General features: G+C 52.1%; 1 long non-coding RNA gene across 1 annotated transcript in view; it reads right to left on the reverse strand.

Annotated features, from left to right (window-relative positions):
- Positions 1-20,862, reverse strand: part of LOC140454478 (uncharacterized) — a 656,315-nt gene that overhangs the window by 406,687 nt on the left and 228,766 nt on the right. The window lies entirely within an intron of this gene.

Raw genomic sequence — 20,862 nt, forward strand, 5'->3', positions numbered from 1 at the left:
TCACACACACACACTGTCCCTCTCTCTCTCTCACACACACTGTCCCTCTCTCTCTCTCACACACACTGTCCCTCTCTCTCACACACACACACTGTCCCTCTCGCTCTCATACACACACACTGTCCCCCTCTCTCTCTCACACACACTGTCCCTCTCTCTCACACACACACTGTCCCTCTCTCTCTCACACACACACTGTCCCTCTCGATCTGACACACACACTGTCCCTCTCTCTCTCACACACACACACTGTCCCTCTCTCTCACACACACACACACTGTCCCTCTCTCTCTCACACACACACACTGTCCCTCTCTCTCTCTCACACACACTGACCCTCTCTCTCACACACACACACTGTCCCTCTCTCTCTCACACACACACTGTCCCTCTCTCTCACACACACACACACTGTCCCTCTCTCTCTCACACACACTGTCCCTCTCTCTCTCACACACACACTGTCCCTCTCTCCTCTCACACACACACTGTGCCTCTCTCTCACACACACACACACACACACACTGTCCCTCTCTCTCTCTCACACACACACTGTCCCTCTCTCTCACACACACACACACTGTCCCTCTCTCACACACACACACACACACTGTCTCTCTCTCTCTCTCACACACACACACACTGTCCCTCTCTCTCACACACACACACTGTCCCTCTCTCTCTCTCATACACACACTGTCCCTCTCTCCTCTCACACACACTGTCCCTCTCTCTCTCTCACACACACACTGTCCCTCTCTCTCTCACACACACTGTCCCTCTCTCTCTCACACACACACTGTCCCTCTCTCTCACACACACACACACTGTCCCTCTCTCTCTCACACACACACTGTCCCTCTCTCTCACACACACACCCACTGTCCCTCTCTCTCTCACACACACTGTCCCCCTCTCTCTCTCTCACACACACAGTCCCTCTCGCTCACACACACACTGTCCCTCTCTCTCTCACACATTCTGTCCCACTCTCTCTCTCACACACACACTGTCCCCCTCTCTCTCTCTCACATACACACTGTCCCTCTCTCTCACACACACACTGTCCCTCTCTCTCTCACACACACACTGTCCCTCTCTCTCACACACACACACAGTCCCTCTCTCTCACACACACACTGTCCCTCTCTCATCACACACACACTGTCCCTCTCTCTCTCATACACACACACTGTCCCCCTCTCTCTCTCACACACACTGTCCCTCTCTCTCACACACACACTGTCCCTCTCTCTCACACACACACACTGTCCCTCTCGATCTCACACACACACTGTCCCTCTCTCTCTCACACACACACACACTGTCCCTCTCTCTCACACACACACACACTGTCCCTCTCTCTCTCTCACACACACACACTGTCCCTCTCTCTCTCTCACACACACTGTCCCTCTCTCTCTCTCACACACACTGTCCCTCTCTCTCACACACACACACTGTCCCTCTCTCTCTCATACACACACACTGTCCCCCTCTCTCTCTCACACACACTGTCCCTCTCTCTCACACACACACTGTCCCTCTCTCTCACACACACACACTGTCCCTCTCGATCTCACACACACACTGTCCCTCTCTCTCTCACACACACACACTGTCCCTCTCTCTCACACACACACACACTGTCCCTCTCTCTCTCACACACACACACTGTCCCTCTCTCTCTCACACACACACTGTCCCTCTCTCTCTCTCACACACACTGTCCCTCTCTCTCACACACACACACTGTCCCTCTCTCTCTCTCACACACACACTGTCCCTCACTCTCACACACACACACACACTGTCCCTCTCTCTCTCACACACACTGTCCCTCTCTCACACACACACACTGTCCCTCTCTCTCTCACACACACACTGTCCCTCTCTCCTCTCACACACACACTGTCCCTCTCTCTCACACACACACACACACTGTCCCTCTCTCTCTCTCACACACACACTGTCCCTCTCTCTCACACACACACACACACTGTCCCTCTCTCTCACACACACACACACTGTCTCGCTCTCTCTCTCACACACACACACACTGTCCCTCTCTCTCACACACACACACTGTCCCTCTCTCTCTCTCATACACACACTGTCCCTCTCTCCTCTCACACACACACTGTCCCTCTCTCTCTCTCTCACACACACTGTCCCACTCTCTCTCACACACACTGTCCCTCTCTCTCACACACACACACACAGTCCCTCTCTCACACACACACACACACACTGTCTCTCTCTCTCTCTCACACACACACACACTGTCCCTCTCTCTCACACACACACACTGTCCCTCTCTCTCTCTCATACACACACTGTCCCTCTCTCCTCTCACACACACACACTGTCCCTCTCTCTCTCTCTCACACACACACACTGTCCCTCTCTCTCTCTCACACACACACTGTCCCTCTCTCTCTCACACACACTGTCCCTCTCTCTCTCACACACACACTGTCCCTCTCTCTCACACACACACACTGTCCCTCTCTCTCTCTCACACACACACTGTCCCTCTCTCTCACACACACACTGTCCCTCTCTCTCTCTCACACACTCACTGTCCCTCTCTCTCACACACACACTGTCCCTCTCTCTCTCTCACACACACACTGTCCCTCTCTCTCACACACACACACACTGTCCCTCTCTCTCACACACACTGTCCCTCTCTCACACACACACTGTCCCTCTCTCTCTCTCTCACACACACTGTCCCTCTCTCTCTCTCACACACACAATTTCCCTCTCTCTCACACACACACACACTGTCCCTCTCTTTCACACACACACTGTCCCTCTCTCTCACACACACACACACTGTCCCTCTCTCTCTCTCACACACACACACTGTCCCTCTCTCTCTCTCACACACACACACTGTCCCTCTCTCTCACACACACACTGTCCCTCTCTCCTCTCACACACACACTGTCCCTCTCTCCTCACACACACACACTGTCCCTCTCTCTCTCTCACACACACACTGTCCCTCTCTCTCTCTCACACACACACTTTCCCTCTCTCTCACACACACACACACACTGTCCCTCTCTCTCACACACACACTGTCCCTCTGTCTCACACACACACACACTGTCCCTCTCTCTCTCTCACACACACACACTGTCCCTCTCTCTCACACACACACACACTGTCCCTACCTCTCTCTCACACACACACACACTGTCCCTCTCTCTCTCACACACACACACTGTCCCTCTCTCTCACACACACACTGTCCCTCTCTCCTCTCACACACACACTGTCCCTCTCTCTCTCACACACACACACTGTCCCTCTCTCTCTCACACACACTGTCCCTCTCTCATCACACACACTGTCCCTCTCTCTCTCACACACACTGTCCCTCTCTCTCTCACACACACACACTGTCCCTCTCTCTCTCACACACACACACACTGTCCCTCTCTCTCACACACACACTGTCCCTCTCTCTCTCACACACACACTGTCCCTCTCTCTCTCACACACGCACACTGTCCCTCTCTCTCTCACACACACACTGTCCCTCTCTCTCACACACACTGTCCCTCTCTCTCTCTCACACACACTGTCCCTCTCTCTCACACACACACACTGTCCCTCTCTATCTCATACACACACTGTCCCTCTCTATCTCACACACACACTGTCCCCCTCTCTCTCTCACACACACTGTCCCTCTCTCTCTCACACACACACACTGTCCCTCTCTCACACACACACACTGTCCCTCTCTCTCTCACACACACACTGTCCCTCTCTCTAACACACACACACACTGTCCCTCTCTCTCTCACACACACACACTGTCCCTCTCTCTCTCACACACACACACACTGTCCCTCTCACACACACACTGTCCCTCTCTCTCTCATACACACACACACTGTCCCTCTCTCTCACACACACACACTGTCCCTCTCTCTCTCACACACACACACTGTCCCTCTCTCTCACACACACACACACTGTCCCTCTCTCTCTCACACACACACACTGTCCCTCTCTCTCTTTCACACACACTGTCCCTCTCTCTCTCTCACACACACTGTCCCTCTCTCTCTCTCACACACACTGTCCCTCTCTCACACACACACACTGTCCCTCTCTCTCTCTCTCACACACACACTATCCCTCTCTCTCTCACACACACACTGTCCCTCTCTCTCACACACACACACACTGTCCCTCTCTCTCTCACACACACTGTCCCTCTCTCACACACACACACTGTCCCTCTCTCTCTCACACACACACTGTCCCTCTCTCCTCTCACACACACACTGTCCCTCTCTCTCACACACACACACACACACACTGTCCCTCTCTCTCTCTCACACACACACTGTCCCTCTCTCTCACACACACACACACTGTCCCTCTCTCACACACACACACACACACTGTCTCTCTCTCTCTCTCACACACACACGCACTGTCCCTCTCTCTCACACACACACACTGTCCCTCTCTCTCTCTCATACACACACTGTCCCACTCTCCTCTCACACACACACTGTCCCTCTCTCTCTCACACACACTGTCCCTCTCTCTCTCACACACACACTGTCCCTCTCTCTCACACACACACACACTGTCCCTCTCTCTCTCACACACACACTGTCCCTCTCTCTCACACACACACACACTGTCCCTCTCTCTCACACACACACTGTCCCTCTCTCTCTCACACATTCTGTCCCACTCTCTCTCTCACACACACACTGTCCCCCTCTCTCTCTCTCACATACACACTGACCCTCTCTCTCTGTCACACACACTGTCCCTCTCTCTCACACACACACACTGTCCCTCTCTCTCACACACACACTGTCCCTCTCTCTCTCACACACACACTGTCCCTCTCTCTCACACACACACACAGTCCCTCTCTCTCACACACACACTGTCCCTCTCTCATCACACACACACTGTCCCTCTCTCTCTCATACACACACACTGTCCCCCTCTCTCTCTCACACACACTGTCCCTCTCTCTCACACACACACACTGTCCCTCTCTCTCTCTCATACACACACTGTCCCTCTCTCCTCTCACACACACAGTCCCTCTCTCTCTCTCACACACACACTGTCCCACTCTCTCTCACACACACTGTCCCTCTCTCTCACACACACACACACAGTCCCTCTCTCACACACACACACACACACTGTCTCTCTCTCTCTCACACACACACACACTGTCCCTCTCTCTCACACACACACACTGTCCCTCTCTCTCTCTCATACACACACTGTCCCTCTCTCCTCTCACACACACACTGTCCCTCTCTCTCTCTCACACACACACTGTCCCTCTCTCTCTCACACACACTGTCCCTCTCTCTCTCACACACACACTGTCCCTCTCTCTCACACACACACACTGTCCCTCTCTCTCTCTCACACACACACTGTCCCTCTCTCTCACACACACACTGTCCCTCTCTCTCTCTCACACACTCACTGTCCCTCTCTCTCACACACACACTGTCCATCTCTCTCTCTCACACACACACTGTCCCTCTCTCTTCTCACACACACACTGTCCCTCTCTCTCTCTCTCACACACACTGTCCCTCTCTCTCTCTCACACACACAATTTCCCTCTCTCTCACACACACACACACTGTCCCTCTCTCTCACACACACACTGTCCCTCTCTCTCACACACACACACACTGTCCCTCTCTCTCTCACACACACACACACTGTCCCTCTCTCTCTCTCACACACACACACTGTCCCTCTCTCTCACACACACACTGTCCCTCTCTCCTCTCACACACACACTGTCCCTCTCTCCTCACACACACACACTGTCCCTCTCTCTCTCTCACACACACACTTTCCCTCTCTCTCACACACACACACACTGTCCCTCTCTCTCACACACACACTGTCCCTCTGTCTCACACACACACACACTGTCCCTCTCTCTCTCTCACACACACACACTGTCCCTCTCTCTCACACACACACACACTGTCCCTCCCTCTCTCTCACACACACACACTGTCCCTCTCTCTCACACACACACACACTGTCCCTCCCTCTCTCTCACACACACACACTGTCCCTCTCTCTCTCACACACACACACTGTCCCTCTCTCTCACACACACACTGTCCCTCTCTCCTCTCACACACACACTGTCCCTCTCTCTCTCACACACACACACTGTCCCTCTCTCTCTCACACACACTGTCCCTCTCTCTCTCACACACACTGTCCCTCTCTCTCACACACACACACACTGTCCCTCTCTCTCTCACACACACACACACTGTCCATCTCTCTCACACACACACTGTCCCTCTCTCTCTCACACACACACTGTCCCTCTCTCTCTCACACACGCACACTGTCCCTCTCTCTCTCACACACACACTGTCCCTCTCTCTCACACACACACACACTGTCCCTCTCTCTCTCTCACACACACTGTCCCTCTCTCTCATACACACACACTGTCCCTCTCTATCTCATACACACACACTGTCCCCCTCTCTCTCTCACACACACTGTCCCTCTCTCTCTCACACACACACACTGTCCCTCTCTCACACACACACACTGTCCCTCTCTCTCTCACACACACACTGTCCCTCTCTCTCACACACACACACTGTCCCTCTCGATCTCACACACACACTGTCCCTCTCTCTCACACACACACACACTGTCCCTCTCTCTCTCACACACACACTGACCCTCTCTCTCACACACACACACACACACTGTCCCTCTCTCTCTCTCACACACACACTGTCCCTCTCTCTCACACACACACACACTGTCCCTCTCTCACACACACACACACACACTGTCTCTCTCTCTCTCTCACACACACACGCACTGTCCCTCTCTCTCACACACACACACTGTCCCTCTCTCCCTCTCATACACACACTGTCCCTCTCTCCTCTCACACACACACTGTCCCTCTCTCTCTCACACACACTGTCCCTCTCTCTCTCACACACACACTGTCCCTCTCTCTCACACACACACACACTGTCCCTCTCTCTCTCACACACACTGTCCCTCTCTCTCACACACACACACACTGTCCCTCTCTCTCTCACACACACTGTCCCCCTCTCTCTCTCTCACACACACAGTCCCTCTCTCTCACACACACACTGTCCCTCTCTCTCTCACACATTCTGTCCCACTCTCTCTCTCACACACACACTGTCCCCCTCTCTCTCTCTCACATACACACTGTCCCTCTCTCTCTGTCACACACACTGTCCCTCTCTCTCACACACACACACTGTCCCTCTCTCTCACACACACACTGTCCCTCTCTCTCTCACACACACACTGTCCCTCTCTCTCTCACACACACACAGTCCCTCTCTCTCACACACACACTGTCCCTCTCTCATCACACACACACTGTCCCTCTCTCTCTCATACACACACACTGTCCCCCTCTCTCTCTCACACACACTGTCCCTCTCTCTCACACACACACTGTCCCTCTCTCTCACACACACACACTGTCCCTCTCGATCTCACACACACACTGTCCCTCTCTCTCTCACACACACACACACTGTCCCTCTCTCTCACACACACGCACACTGTCCCTCTCTCTCTCTCACACACACACTGTCCCTCTCTCTCTCTCACACACACTGTCCCTCTCTCTCTCACATACACACTGTCCCTCTCTCTCACACACACACACTGTCCCTCTCTCTCTCATACACACACACTGTCCCCCTCTCTCTCTCACACACACTGTCCCTCTCTCTCACACACACTGTCCCTCTCTCTCACACACACACACTGTCCCTCTCGATCTCACACACACACTGTCCCTCTCTCTCTCACACACACACACTGTCCCTCTCTCTCACACACACACACACTGTCCCTCTCTCTCTCACACACACACACTGTCCCTCTCTCTCTCACACACACACTGTCCCTCTCTCTCTCTCACACACACTGTCCCTCTCTCTCACACACACACACTGTCCCTCTCTCTCTCACACACACACTGTCCCTCACTCTCACACACACACACACTGTCCCTCTCTCTCTCACACACACTGTCCCTCTCTCACACACACACACTGTCCCTCTCTCTCTCACACACACACAAACTCTCCCTCTCTCTCTCACACACACACACTGTCCCTCTCTCTCACACACACACACACACTGTCCCTCTCTCTCTCTCACACACACACTGTCCCTCTCTCTCACACACACACACACTGTCCCTCTCTCACACACACACACACACACACTGTCTCTCTCTCTCTCTCACACACACACACACTATCCCTCTCTCTCACACACACACACTGTCCCTCTCTCTCTCTCATACACACACTGTCCCTCTCTCTCTCTCATACACACACTGTCCCTCTCTCCTCTCACACACACACTGTCCCTCTCCCTCTCTCTCACACACACTGTCCCTCTCTCTCTCACACACACTGTCCCTCTCTCTCACACACACACACACTGTCCCTCTCTCTCACACACACACACTGTCCCTCTCTCTCTCTCACACACTCACTGTCCCTCTCTCTCACACACACACTGTCCCTCTCTCTCTCACACACACACACTGTCCCTCTCTCTTCTCACACACACACTGTCCCTCTCTCTCTCTCACACACACACTGTCCCTCTCTCTCACACACACACACACTGTCCCTCTCTCTCACACACACACTGTCCCTCTCTCTCACACACACACACACTGTCCCTCTCTCTCTCTCACACACACACACTGTCCCTCTCTCTCTCACACACACACACTGTCCCTCTCTCTCACACACACACTGTCCCTCTCTCCTCTCACACACACACTGTCCCTCTCTCTCTCACACACACACACTGTCCCTCTCTCTCTCTCACACACACACTTTCCCTCTCTCTCACACACACACACACTGTCCCTCTCTCTCACACACACACTGTCCCTCTCTCTCACACACACACACACTGTCCCTCTCTCTCTCACACACACACACACTGTCCCTCTCTCTCACACACACACACACTGTCCCTCTCTCTCTCTCTCACACACACACACTGTCCCTCTCTCTCTCACACACACACACTGTCCCTCTCTCTCACACACACACTGTCCCTCTCTCCTCTCACACACACACTGTCTCTCTCTCTCTCACACACACACACTGTCCCTCTCTCTCTCACACACAGACACTGTCCCTCTCTCTCTCACACACACACACACTGTCCCTCTCTCTCTCACACACACACTGTCCCTCTCTCTCTCACACACACACACTGTCCCTCTCTCTCACACACACACTGTCCCTCTCTCTCTCACACACACACTGTCCCTCTCTCTCTCACACACGCACACTGTCCCTCTCTCTCTCACACACACACTGTCCCTCTCTCTCACACACACACACACTGTCCCTCTCTCTCTCTCACACACTGTCCCTCTCTCTCACACACACACTGTCCCTCTCTCACACACACACACTGTCCCTCTCTCTCTCTCTCACACACACTGTCCCTCTCTCACACACACACACTGTCCCTCTCTCTCTCTCTCACACACACACTGTCCCTCTCTCTCTCTCACACACTGTCCCTCTCTCTCACACACACACTGTCCCTCTCTCTCTCTCACACACTGTCCCTCTCTCTCACACACACACACACTGTCCCTCTCTCACACACAAGCACTGTCGCTCTCTTTCCACACACAGTCCCTCTCTCTCTCTCTCACACACACTGTCCCTCTCTCTCTCACACACGCACTGTCCCTCTCACACACACATACTGTCCCTCTCTCTCTCTCTCTCACACACACTGTCCCTCTCTCTCACACACACACTGTCCCTCTCTCTCTCACACACACACTGTCCCTCTCTCTCACACACACACACACTGTCCCTCTCTCTCTCACACACACTGTCCCTCTCTCACACACACACACTGTCCCTCCCTCTCTCACACACACACTGTCCCTCTCTCCTCTCACACACACACTGTCCCTCTCTCTCACACACACACACACACACTGTCCCTCTCTCTCTCTCACACACACACTGTCCCTCTCTCTCACACACACACACACTGTCCCTCTCTCACACACACACACACACACTGTCCTCTCTCTCTCTCTCACACACACACGCACTGTCCCTCTCTCTCACACACACACACTGTCCCTCTCTCTCTCTCATACACACACTGTCCCTCTCTCTCTCACACACACACTGTCCCTCTCTCTCTCACACACACTGTCCCTCTCTCTCTCACACACACACTGTCCCTCTCTCTCACACACACACACACTGTCCCTCTCTCTCTCACACACACACTGTCCCTCTCTCTCACACACACACACACTGTCCCTCTCTCTCTCACACACACTGTCCCCCTCTCTCTCTCTCACACACACAGTCCCTCTCTCTCACACACACACTGTCCCTCTCTCTCTCTCACACATTCTGTCCCACTCTCTCTCTCACACACACACTGTCCCCCTCTCTCTCTCTCACATACACACTGTCCCTCTCTCTCTGTCACACACACTGTCCCTCTCTCTCACACACACACACACTGTCCCTCTCTCTCACACACACACTGTCCCTCTCTCTCTCACACACACACTGTCCCTCTCTCTCACACACACACACAGTCCCTCTCTCTCACACACACACTGTCCCTCTCTCATCACACACACACTGTCCCTCTCTCTCTCATACACACACACTGTCCCCCTCTCTCTCTCACACACACTGTCCCTCTCTCTCACACACACACTGTCCCTCTCTCTCACACACACACACTGTCCCTCTCGATCTCACACACACACTGTCCCTCTCTCTCTCACACACACACACACTGTCCCTCTCTCTCACACACACACACACTGTCCCTCTCTCTCTCTCACACACACACTGTCCCTCTCTCACACACACACACTGTCCCTCTCTCTCTCACACACACACTGTCCCTCTCTCTCACACACACACACTGTCCCTCTCTCTCTCATACACACACACTGTCCCCCTCTCTCTCTCACACACACTGTCCCTCTCTCTCACACACACTGTCCCTCTCTCTCACACACACACACTGTCCCTCTCGATCTCACACACACACTGTCCCTCTCTCTCTCACACACACACACTGTCCCTCTCTCTCACACACACACACACTGTCCCTCTCTCTCTCACACACACACACTGTCCCTCTCTCTCTCACACACACACTGTCCCTCTCTCTCTCTCACACACACTGTCCCTCTCTCTCACACACACACACTGTCCCTCTCTCTCTCACACACACACTGTCCCTCACTCTCACACACACACACACTGTCCCTCTCTCTCTCACACACACTGTCCCTCTCTCACACACACACACTGTCCCTCTCTCTCTCACACACACACTGTCCCTCTCTCCTCTCACACACACACTGTCCCTCTCTCTCACACACACACACACACACTGTCCCTCTCTCTCTCTCACACACACACTGTCCCTCTCTCTCACACACACACACACTGTCCCTCTCTCACACACACACACACACACACTGTCTCTCTCTCTCTCTCACACACACACACACTGTCCCTCTCTCTCACACACACACACTGTCCCTCTCTCTCTCTCATACACACACTGTCCCTCTCTCCTCTCACACACACACTGTCCCTCTCCCTCTCTCTCACACACACTGTCCCTCTCTCTCACACACACACACACTGTCCCTCTCTCACACACACACACACACACACACACTGTCTCTCTCTCTCTCTCACACACACACACACGGTCCCTCTCTCTCACACACACACACTGTCCCTCTCTCTCTCTCATACACACACTGTCCCTCTCTCCTCTCACACACACACTGTCCCTCTCTCTCTCTCACACACACACTGTCCCTCTCTCTCACACACACACTGTCCCTCTCTCTCTCTCACACACTCACTGTCCCTCTCTCTCACACACACACTGTCCCTCTCTCTCTCTCACACACACACTGTCCCTCTCTCTTCTCACACACACACTGTCCCTCTCTCTCTCTCTCACACACACTGTCCCTCTCTCTCTCTCACACACACAATTTCCCTCTCTCTCACACACACACACACTGTCCCTCTCTCTCACACACACACTGTCCCTCTCTCTCACACACACACACACTGTCCCTCTCTCACACACACACACACACACTGTCTCTCTCTCTCTCTCACACACACACACACTGTCCCTCTCTCTCACACACACACACTGTCCCTCTCTCTCTCTCATACACACACTGTCCCTCTCTCCTCTCACACACACACTGTCCCTCTCCCTCTCTCTCACACACACTGTCCCTCTCTCTCTCACACACACTGTCCCTCTCTCTCACACACACACACACTGTCCCTCTCTCACACACACACACACACACACTGTCTCTCTCTCTCTCTCACACACACACACACTGTCCCTCTCTCTCACACACACACACTGTCCCTCTCTCTCTCTCATACACACACTGTCCCTCTCTCCTCTCACACACACACTGTCCCTCTCTCTCTCTCTCACACACACTGTCCCTCTCTCTCACACACACACTGTCCCTCTCTCTCTCACACACACACTGTCCCTCTCTCTCACACACACACACTGTCCCTCTCTCTCTCTCACACACACACTGTCCCTCTCTCTCACACACACACTGTCCCTCTCTCTCTCTCACACACTCACTGTCCCTCTCTCTCACACACACACTGTCCCTCTCTCTCTCTCACACACACACTGTCCCTCTCTCTTCTCACACACACACTGTCCCTCTCTCTCTCTCACACACACACTGTCCCTCTCTCTCACACACACACACACACTGTCCCTCTCTCTCACACACACACTGTCCCTCTCTCTCACACACACACACACTGTCCCTCTCTCTCTCTCACACACACACACTGTCCCTCTCTCTCTCACACACACACACTGTCCCTCTCTCTCACACACACACTGTCCCTCTCTCCTCTCACACACACACTGTCCCTCTCTCTCTCACACACACACACTGTCCCTCTCTCTCTCTCACACACACACTTTCCCTCTCTCTCACACACACACACACTGTCCCTCTCTCTCACACACACACTGTCCCTCTCTCTCACACACACACACACTGTCCCTCTCTCTCTCACACACACACACACTGTCCCTCTCTCTCACACACACACACACTGTCCCTCTCTCTCTCTCTCACACACACACACTGTCCCTCTCTCTCTCACACACACACACTGTCCCTCTCTCTCACACACACACTGTCCCTCTCTCCTCTCACACACACACTGTCTCTCTCTCTCTCTCACACACACACTGTCCCTCTCTCTCTCACACACACACACTGTCCCTCTCTCTCTCACACACACACACACACTATCCCTCTCTCTCACACACACACACACTGTCCCTCTCTCTCTCACACACACACTGTCCCTCTCTCTCTCACACACACACACTGTCCCTCTCTCTCACACACACACTGTCCCTCTCTCTCTCACACACACACTGTCCCTCTCTCTCTCACACACGCACACTGTCCCTCTCTCTCTCACACACACACTGTCCCTCTCTCTCACACACACACACACTGTCCCTCTCTCTCTCTCACACACTGTCCCTCTCTCTCACACACACACACTGTCCCTCTCTCTCTCTCTCACACACACACTGTCCCTCTCTCTCTCTCACACACTGTCCCTCTCTCTCACACACACACTGTCCCTCTCTCTCTCTCACACACTGTCCCTCTCTCTCACACACACACACACTGTCCCTCTCTCACACACAAGCACTGTCCCTCTCTTTCCACACACAGTCCCTCTCTCTCTCTCTCACACACACTGTCCCTGTCTCTCTCACACACGCACTGTCCCTCTCACACACACATACTGTCCCTCTCTCTCTCTCTCACACACACACTGTCCCTCTCTCTCACACACACACTGTCCCTCTCTCTCTCACACACACACTGTCCCTCTCTCTCACACACACACACACTGTCCCTCTCTCTCTCACACACACTGTCCCTCTCTCACACACACACACTGTCCCTCTCTCTCTCACACACACACTGTCCCTCTCTCCTCTCACACACACACTGTCCCTCTCTCTCACACACACACACACACACACTGTCCCTCTCTCTCTCACACACACACACTGTCCCTCTCTCTCACACACACACACACTGTCCCTCTCTCACACACACACACACACACTGTCTCTCTCTCTCTCTCACACACACACACTGTCCCTCTCTCTCTCACACACACACAGTCCCTCTCTCTCATACACACACTGTCCCTCTCTCCTCTCACACACACACTGTCCCTCTCTCTCTCTCTCACACACACTGTCCCTCTCTCTCACACACACACTGTCCCTCTCTCTCTCACACACACACTGTCCCTCTCTCTCACACACACACACTGTCCCTCTCTCTCTCTCACACACACACTGTCCCTCTCTCTCACACACACACTGTCCCTCTCTCTCTCTCACACACTCACTGTCCCTCTCTCTCACACACACACTGTCCCTCTCTCTCTCTCACACACACACTGTCCCTCTCTCTTCTCACACACACACTGTCCCTCTCTCTCTCTCACACACACACTGTCCCTCTCTCTCACACACACACACACTGTCCCTCTCTCCCACACACACACTGTCCCTCTCTCTCACACACACACACACTGTCCCTCTCTCTCTCTCACACACACACACTGTCCCTCTCTCTCTCACACACACACACTGTCCCTCTCTCTCACACACACACTGTCCCTCCCTCTCTCTCACACACACACTGTCCCTCTCTCTCACACACACACACACTGTCCCTCTCTCTCTCACACACACACACACTGTCCCTCTCTCTCACACACACACACACTGTCCCTCTCTCTCTCTCTCACACACACACACTGTCCCTCTCTCTCTCACACACACACACTGTCCCTCTCTCTCACACACACACTGTCCCTCTCTCCTCTCTCACACACACTGTCCCTCTCTGACACAGACACAGATAGGGAGAGAGAGAGAGAGATAGACACAGACAGAGATGGAGAGGGAGACACAGACAGAGATGGAGAGAGAGAGGCAGACTCAGACAGAGATGGAGAGAGAGAGATAGACACAGACAGAGATGGAGAGAGGGAGAGAGATAGACACAGACTGAGATAGAGAGAGAGAGATAGACACAGACAGAGATAGAGAGAGAGAGATAGACAGAGACAGAGATGGAGTGAGAGAGAGATAGACACAGACAGAGAAGGGGAGAGAGAGATAGACACAGACAGAGATGGAGAGAGAGAGATAGACTCAGACAGAGATGGAGAGAGAGAGACAGACACAGACAGGGATGGAGAGAGAGAGAGAGAGATAGACACAGACCGAGATGGAGAGAGAGAGATAGACAGACAGAGATGGAGAGAGAGAGACAGACACAGCCAGAGATGGAGAGAGAGAGACAGACAGACAGAGATGGAGAGAGAGAGAGATAGACGCAGACACAGATAGAGAGAGAGAGATAGACACAGACAGAGATGGAGAGAGAGAGACAGACACAGACAGAGATGGAGAGAGAGAGACAGACACAGACATAGATGGAGAGAGAGAGAGACAGACAGACAGAGATGGAGAGAGAGAGAGATAGACGATGACACAGATAGAGAGAGAGAGATAGACACAGGCAGAGATGGAGAGAGAGAGACAGACACAGACAGAGATGGAGAGAGAGAGATAGACACAGACAGAGATAGAGAGAGAGAGATAGACACAGACAGAGATGGAGAGAGAGAGAGATAGACGCAGACAGAGATGGAGAGAGAGAGATAGACGCAGACAGAGATGGAGAGAGAGAGAGATAGACACAGACAGAGATGGAGAGAGAGAGAGAGATACAGACACAGACAGAGATGGAGAGAGAGAGAGAGACAGACACAGACAGAGATGGAGAGAGAGAGAGAGACGCAGAGATGGAGAGCGAGAGGTATAGACACAGACAGAGATGGAGAGAGAGATAGACTCAGAGAGAGATGGAGAGAGAGAGGCAGACTCAGACAGAGATAGAGAGAGAGAGAGATAGACACAGACAGAGATGGAGAGAGGGAGATAGACACAGACAGAGATGGAGAGAGAGATACAGACACAGACAGAGATGGAGAGAGTGAGAGAGACACAGACAGAGATGGACAGAGAGAGAGAGAGAGACGCAGACAGAGATGGAAAGAGAGAGAGAGACGCAGAGATGGAGAGCGAGAGGTATAGACACAGACAGAGATGGAGAGAGAGATAGACTCAGAGAGAGATGGAGAGAGAGAGGCAGACTCAGAGAGAGATGGAGAGAGAGAGGCAGACTCAGACAGAGATGGAGAGAGAGAGAGATAGACACAGACAGAGATGGAGAGAGAGAGACACAGACAGAGATGGAGAGAGAGAGAGAGAGATAGACACAGACAGAGATGGAGAGAGAGGGATAGACACAGACACAGACAGAGAGAGAGAGAGACACAGACAGAGATGGAGTGAGAGAGAGAGAGATAGACACAGACAGACAGAGAGAGAGAGAGACACAGACAGAGATGGAGTGAGAGAGAGAGATAGACACAGACAGAGATGGAGAGAGAGGGATAGACACAGACACAGACAGAGAGAGAGAGACATATAGACAGAGATGGAGTGAGAGAGAGAGAGAGATAGACACAGACAGACATGGAGAGAGAGGCACAGACAGAGATGGAGAGAGAGAGAGATAGACACAGACAGAGATGGAGAGAGAGAGAGATAGACACAGACAGAGATGGAGAGATAGATAGACACAGACAGTGATGGAGAGAGAGAGAGAAAGACGCAGACAGAGATAGAGAGAGAGAGAGAGAGATAGACACAGACAGAGATAGAGAGAGAGAGATAGACTCAGAGAGAGATGGAGAGAGAGAGGCAGACTCAGACAGAGATGGAGAGAGAGAGAGATAGACACAGACAGAGATGGAGAGAGAGAGGTATAGACACAGACAGAGATGGAGAGAGGGAGAGAGATAGACACAGACAGAGATGGAGAGAGAGAGAGAGAGATAGACACAGACAGAGATGGAGAGAGAGAGAGAGAGACGCAGACAGAGATGGAGAGAGAGACAGACGGACAGAGATGGAGAAAGAGAGAGATAGACGCACACAGAGATAGAGAGAGAGAGATAGACGCAGACAGAGATAGAGAGAGAGAGATAGACGCAGACAGAGATAGAGAGAGAGAAATAGACACAGACAGAGATGGAGAGAGAGAGACAGACACAGACAGAGATGGAGAGAGAGAGATAGACACAGCCAGAGATGGAGAGAGAGAGATGGAGAGAGATAGACACAGACAGAGATTGAGAGAGAGAGAGAGAGAGAGAGACAGAGATGGAGAGAGAGAGAGATAGACACCGACAGAGATGGAGAGAGAGAGAGATAGATGCAGACAGAGATAGAGAGAGAGAGGGATAGACACAGACAGAGATGGAGAGAGAGTGACAGACACAGACAGTGATGGTGAGAGAGAGAGAAAGACGCAGACAGAGATGGAGAGAGAGAGGCAGACTCAGACAGAGATGGAGATAGAGAGGCAGACTCAGACAGAGATGGAGAGAGAGAGAGATAGACACAGACAGAGATGGAGAGAGAGAGATAGACACAGACGGAGATAGAGAGAGAGAGAGATACAGACACAGACAGAGATGGAGAGAGAGAGAGAGCGATAGACACAGACCGAGATGGACAGAGAGAGAGAGAGAGAGAGAGACGCAGACAGAGATGGAGAGAGAGAGACAGACAGACAGTGATTGAGAAAGAGAGAGATAGATGCAGACAGAGATAGAGAGAGAGAAATAGACACAGACAGAGATGGAGAGAGAGAGAGATAGATGCAGACAGAGATAGAGAGAGAGAGAGAAAGACGCAGACAGAGATAGAGAGAGAGAGGCAGACTCAGACAGAGATGGAGATAGAGAGGCAGACTCAGACAGAGATGGAGAGAGAGAGAGATAGACACAGACAGAGATGGAGAGAGAGAGAGATAGATACAGACAGAGATGGAGAGAGAGAGATAGACACAGACGGAGATAGAGAGAGAGAGATAGACACAGGCAGAGATGGAGAGAGAGACAGATAGACACAGACAGAGATGGAGAGAGGGAGAGAGATAGACACAGACAGAGATGGAGAGAGAGATAGACACAGACAGAGATGGAGAGAGAGAGGAAGACACAGACAGAGATGGAGAGAGAGAGAGATAGACACAGACAGAGATGGAGAGAGAGATAGACACAGACAGAGATGGAGAGAGAGAGATACAGACGCAGACAGAGATAGAGAGAGAGACAGATAGACACAGACAGAGATGGAGAGAGAGAGATACAGACACAGACAGAGATGGAGAGAGAGACAGATAGACACAGACAGAGATGGAGAGAGGGAGAGAGATAGACACAGACGGAGATAGAGAGAGAGAGATAGACACAGGCAGAGATGGAGAGAGGGAGAGAGATAGACACAGACGGAGATAGAGAGAGAGAGATAGACACAGACAGAGATGGAGAGAGAGTGAGAGCGATAGACACAGACCGAGATGGACAGAGAGAGAGAGAGAGAGAGACGCAGACAGAGATGGAGAGAGAGAGACAGACAGACAGAGATTGAGAAAGAGAGAGATAGACGCAGACAGAGATAGAGAGAGAGAAATAGACACAGACAGAGATGGAGAGAGAGAGAGAGAGACAGAGATGGAGAGAGAGAGAGATAGACACAGACAGAGATGGAGAGAGAGAGAGATAGATGCAGACAGAGATAGAGAGAGAGAGATAGACACAGACAGAGACAGAGAGAGAGAGAGAAAGACGCAGACAGAGATAGAGAGAGAGAGGCAGACTCAGACAGAGATGGAGAGAGGGAGAGAGATAGACACAGACGGAGATAGAGAGAGAGAGATAGACACAGGCAGAGATGGAGAGAGAGAGAGAGATAGACACAGGCAGAGATGGAGAGAGAGAGAGATAGACGCAGACAGAGATAGAGAGAGAGAGGCAGACTCAGACAGAGATGGAGAGTGAGAGAGAGATAGACACAGACCGAGATGGACAGAGAGAGAGAGAGAGAGAGAGACGCAGACAGAGATGGAGAGAGAGAGACAGACAGACAGAGATTGAGAAAGAGAGAGATAGACGCAGACAGAGATAGAGAGAGAGAAATAGACACAGACAGAGATGGAGAGAGAGAGAGATAGATGCAGACAGAGATAGAGAGAGAGAGAGAAAGACGCAGACAGAGATAGAGAGAGAGAGGCAGACTCAGACAGAGATGGAGATAGAGAGGCAGACTCAGACAGAGATGGAGAGAGAGAGAGATAGACACAGACAGAGATGGAGAGAGAGAGATAGACACAGACGGAGATAGAGAGAGAGAGATAGACACAGGCAGAGATGGAGAGAGAGACAGATAGACACAGACAGAGATGGAGAGAGAGAGGCAGACTCAGACAGAGATGGAGAGAGAGAGAGAGATAGACACAGACAGAGATGGAGAGAGAGAGAGAGCGATAGACACAGACCGAGATGGACAGAGAGAGAGAGAGAGAGACGCAGACAGAGATGGAGAGAGAGAGACAGACAGACAGAGATAGAGAAAGAGAGAGATAGACGCAGACAGAGATAGAGAGAGAGAAATAGACACAGACAGAGATGGAGAGAGAGAGACAGACACAGACAGAGATGGAGAGAGAGAGATAGACACAGCCAGAGAGGGAGTGAGATAGAAATAGACGCAGACAGAAATGGAGAGAGAGAGAGAGAGACAGACACAGACAGAGATGGAGAGAGAGAGAGCGAGACAGACACAGACAGAGATGGAGAGAGAGAGAGAGAGAGATAGACACAGACAGAGATGGACAGAGAGAGAGAGACGCAGACAGAGATGGAGAGAGAGAGACAGACAGACAGAGATGGAGGGAGAGAGAGATAGACGCAGACAGAGATAGAGAGAGAGAGATAGACACAGACAGAGATGGAGAAAGAGAGATAGACTCAGACAGAGATAGGGAGAGAGAGAGGCAGACTCAGACAGAGATGGAGAGAGAGAGGCAGACACAGACAGAGATGGAGAGAGAGAGAGATAGACACAGGCAAAGATGGAGAGAGAGAGACAGACAGACAGAGATGGAGAGAAAGAGAGAGATAGACACAGACAGAGATGGATAGAGACAGAGAGAGATAGACACAGACAGAGATGGAGAGAGAGAGATAGACACAGACAGAGATGGAGGGAGAGAGAGATAGATACAGACAGAGATGGAGAGAGAGAGAGAGATCGACGCAGACAGAGATGGAGAGAGAGAGATAGACGCAGACAGAGATGGAGAGAGAGAGAGACAGACAGACAGAGAAGGAGAGAGAGAGAGACAGACAGACAGAGATGGATAGAGAGAGAGAGAGATAGACACAGACAGAGATGGAGAGAGAGAGATAGACACAGACAGAGATGGAGGGAGAGAGAGATAGATACAGACAGAGATGGAGAGAGAGAGAGAGATCGACGCAGACAGAGATGGAGAGAGAGGGATAGACGCAGACAGAGATGGAGAGAGAGAGACAGACAGACAGAGAAGGAGAGAGAGAGAGACAGACAGACAGAGATGGATAGAGAGAGAGATAGACACAGACAGATGGAGAGAGAGATAGACACAGACAGAGATGGAGAGAGAGAGGTAGACACAGACAGGGATGGAGAGAGAGAGAGATAGACACAGACAGAGATGGA

The sequence above is a fragment of the Chiloscyllium punctatum genome, chromosome 3 (assembly GCF_047496795.1).
Source record: "Chiloscyllium punctatum isolate Juve2018m chromosome 3, sChiPun1.3, whole genome shotgun sequence".
Lineage (NCBI taxonomy): Eukaryota > Metazoa > Chordata > Chondrichthyes > Orectolobiformes > Hemiscylliidae > Chiloscyllium > Chiloscyllium punctatum.